This window comes from Tupaia chinensis, unplaced genomic scaffold (genome assembly GCF_000334495.1).
Source record: "Tupaia chinensis unplaced genomic scaffold, TupChi_1.0 Scaffold000557_1, whole genome shotgun sequence".
In the NCBI taxonomy this organism is placed as follows: Eukaryota; Metazoa; Chordata; class Mammalia; order Scandentia; family Tupaiidae; genus Tupaia; species Tupaia belangeri.
In genome coordinates this window covers 1,124,838-1,129,418 of record NW_006160069.1, presented here as the reverse complement: position 1 = coordinate 1,129,418, position 4,581 = coordinate 1,124,838, and positions in this window count along the sequence as shown.

The window sequence follows — 4,581 nt, the reverse complement described above, 5'->3', positions numbered from 1 at the left end:
CCAAGAAATACAAAGGACCCCAAATAGAATCAACCCAAGAAGATCTTCTCCAAGACACAGTATAGCCAGACTGACCCAAACCACAGACAAAGACAAGATACTAAGGTTGGCAAGAGAGAAACGTCAAGTTACCTACAAAGGATATTCCATCAGACTAACAGCAGACCTCTCATTGGAAACAATGTGAGCAAAGGAAAGAATGGGAAAATATATTCAAAGTGTTAAGGGAAAAGCAATTTCAACCGAGAATACTGTACCCAGCAAGATTATCCTTCATATGGGAAGAAAAGACAAGAACATTCTCAGATAAACAAAACCTGAAAGAATTTACCAGCACCAGACCAGATCTCCAAGAAGTTCTCAAGAGAGTGCTATGTCAGGAAAATTAAATGTACTCACACAGAAATAAGAGTTTGAATACTAAGAAGATGGCCAACTTAATCATAGGGATGATTCTGGAGTTGAATATTATATCCCAGAATTCAATTGGGAAGATCAAACCACAACAGAAATAGATTAAGTACATGAGACTAAACTGGTGAAATAGCATTCTGTGACTTTTGACTAAAATATTGCTGCTTTTCTTCTAGGCTTTTTTTTTTTTTCTAGTTTTAAGAGTTTTTGTCTTATCTTGAACTGTCTATAGGTTCATGTACCTACTATTTGAACAGAATACTAACCTGTTTCCAGGTTTTAAGTTTTAAGCAAATTTCCTTACCAATTCAAAACTGCTGTTTTTGAAATTATCAGCTGAACTTGCTATTGAAAGTAGTTAGATTGATCAATAAAATGTGGGGGAAAAAGGAATGGAAGACAACTGTAGACACCAGTGATAGTGTGAGAAGAGGGTGAGAAAGGGCAGACGGTCAGACATAGGGGTAACTATATATATCTATATAACTAGAAATGAAAAATTATTGATGATAACACACATGATTAAGCCACTATGCAGTATATTCTGGACGGGAAACCACTTTTTGTATGATGTGATGATGATTAGGGTATGAATGTAAATTAATTAATTTTAAAAAAGTTTCAGGAGGAAAAAAACAAGAACTATTTTTCTTGAAATAAAAAAAATGCATATTTTATGACTGCAGTAAGCTATATAGCCCCAGCAAGGTGCTACTTTATAGTATGATCATTCTACTCACTGAGGTTTATGCCTCAAGTCAGGCTTGTGTTCATGGATATGTATATATCTGCTGTACTTGCTGTTGGAAGTATTTAGATTAATTAAGTTCATTAGCAAATAAATAAAATGGGGGGAAAAAGGCATAAAAAGCAACCATGGATACCAGAGACAGTATGGGAGGAGGGTGAGACATGGTAGAGGGTGAGAGATAGGGAATCAAGGATGGCAAAAATAACAAAATATACAGGAAACAAGAAACGGAAAATTATTTGTTGATGATAACACGAATGTTGATGTGCTTAATTGAGTCAATATACTGAAAATAGAATGAACACTATAAAATCACCTATGTACCCTTCACCTAATTTAAGCAATAATCAATATTTTGCCAGATTTGATACATCTATTTGTTCACATTTTGATGTTTTTTTGGGGGGGTTTATTTTCAGATGGAAGAGAATATCTTTATATATGAAGACTAATTAGAATTCATATTTTATTGGGAATTATAATGGCTTACATAATACGAATTAAAGAAATAAAGAATAATAATGTAAAAAAGCAAAAAGAATAATAATGTTTTTGACTCACTTAGCAGATGGAAAATAATTTTGGGGATATTATAGTCTTTCTCTATTTATATAGTTAACATTAAGATTCATTGACATTCTGTATTAATGATCTCACGACAAAGAATTCTTTAATTTCATTCTTGTCTAATGTATAAGAGAAATTTGAATGCAAGGAATGGGAGTATCAGGTTTTCTCCTTAGAGAATATAAGAAATAAAGCCCAAATTGTACTCTCTCAAAGATGCTTATTTTTCTTTTTTCCCCCCTTGACGCTGAGTCTTGAGTATTTACAATGTAAGTTATCATAGAACTTAAGAAGGCATTTTACTATAATAACATAATTGCTTGCCTTAATTGGACAGTGTGGAGGTATAAATAGACCAAATCTTTGGATAATCCAAAAATAACATTTCTGTAATTGCTGTGTGTTTTCATACCGTATTTAACTGAGTATGTGCCAGTGTATTGGGAATTCAGTTTGAACAGAATAACAAAGCAGATCAAGGAAGTCTGTGAACACCTAGCTCTGGAGTTTCTGGGGTTCCTCTTCCTCTGTGTTCCCTTCATGGGAAATCATGTTCAGTGTTTCATTCAAAAGAGATCTCCATGAAAATATTTTTTATATTAAATAACACATATTTAGTTATTCGTGAACCACCTTAAATTTGTCATTTATTTCCATACCATACATCCATTGCCTCGTACTCATTTTGTAGCTTCGGAGAATGATATCATCATAGCCAATTTTCTGTTGTTATAACTAATGCAAGAGACTGAGTGATTTATCAAGAATAAAGGTTTACTTAGCTCACAGTTTTCAAGGTCCATGGTTAATAGGCTGTCTCTGGTGAGGGTCTTCATGCTACGGGAACTTCTCTTCGGAGTTTCGAGGTGATGTGGGAACGTCATGAGAAGTTCTTCATGGTGAGAGTCAGAGTGTGTGCCAGCTCTGGTATCTCCCTCTTCTTATAAAGCTGCCAGGATTTGATTGTTGGGGCCCCACCCTGACAACCTCTTTTAGTCTGAGTCTCCTTTCAAAGGTCCAGTGTGTTAATACTATTGTCAAATTAAGTTGTTGCTTATTTAATTCTTCATGACAGAGATTAAATTTCAACATGAATTTTGGTGGAAACATTCAAAGCATAGCAGAATTATTCCTCAAAACTAAAATGAACAATTGTGCTTTGGATTCCAAACTCTCCCACCTTTTCTGGAACTATGCTCCATTAATGATCATTTCCTTGGCCTCTCTCTACCTTTCCTCCACCTTTAAACATCTTCCTTTCACTTTCACAATCATTTACTGATCTGTGCAACTCCCCTAATAGACATTATTGCTCTATTTCCTTCTCCATCTGACCAGTGAACATCTTCAATATTCACTTCATCAGCACCAATGTGTTTTTACATTTGTTCTAATTTATCAGCTTTGCTTTTTTAAAAATTGCTAGAGGGCATGTGAGCTTGCTGGATAGAGACAGAGAGAAAGAGAGAGAGAGAGAACATTCCCAACAGGGCATGGTCACATGCAATCCCTTCTCCATTTCTCCATACTCTCTGGATTTGGGACACACGGGCACATGTGCCTGGCATGTTTTTCAGGCCTCCAGGGCTGGAATTTGAATGGCAGACAACTATGTGGATTTGGCTCCCTCAACCAGTAGGCCATGGCCCCTTAACCACAAGGCTACTTCGGGCTTTCCCAATTCTAATTTATTTTCTATCTTTATCATGTTTATACTGTATTTGTTACTTACTAGCCACAAATGAACCATTTCTTAGTTGTCATATTCACCAATTGACACTATTAACCAGTTACACTCTTCCCTTTTTTTGCCTTTGTGTCTCTTTAGACATTTTCTTATTTTCTTATTTCTATGCTATTCCTCTTTCTCTCCTTTCTCTCTTTTCTTCCTTCATATATTATACCCATTTAAATGGAGGTGTTCCAGGAGGACCTGTTGCCTGATTGGTTTCTGCTTTGAGCCTTCCTCCTGAGCAATCTAATCCCATGGCTTTCATTCTAGTTTCCATGAAATTGGCTTTTTTATTTTTTTGTAGTCAACAAAGTTTTAAAAAAAATTTTTTTCTTTTTTTTGGGAGAGGTTTTCGCTATAGGGCACGTGCGCTCACCAGACAGACAGAGAGAGGCAGAGAGACAGAAAGCGAGAAATCACCCCCTGGGGGATGGCCACGCTGCAATCCCTTATCCTCCATTCTCCTCTTGGGATCTTGGGCACGCACGCACACGCGCCCAGCATGAGTGTAAGCCACTGGGTCCAGGATGCAAACCGTGGTCGACTACGTGGGAGTCCAGAGACATAGCCATTACGCTAACTGCTGGTCCCTAAAAAATTTTTTTTAAATCACTGTACATCCTTACATTGTACAACATGTTTTTTTTCCCAGCATAAACACAGTGCATATTAGTCAAGTCAAAGACATTACCATATATTGGGTCATCAGGAAAGTCATGATTCTCCTGACAACCTGATACATGATCATTAACAGGTACCTTTTCAGTTTTTGTCTATTTTTGTTTGTTTGTTTGATCTTCTCCCGATTCCTTCCCTATAAATGGCTTCTAAACTTATGTGTAGACTTCTGAATTTCTCTCTAAATTTTTATTTCAATTTATGGCTTGCCATTTTTGTTTAGATATTCTAGTGCAATATACTTAGCGGTTAAAAAACTGGCTCTTTTTCTTTTTCCAAAATTGTTATTATTATTAATTAATTTATTTTACATATTTGCACTGAACATCACCGCAGCATACAAAATGTGATTTTCCAGCTAGAATACACTGTAAAGTGGTTTAATCATACATGTTATTGTCAATAAATAATTTTCCACTTTTTTTCTTGTATGTATATA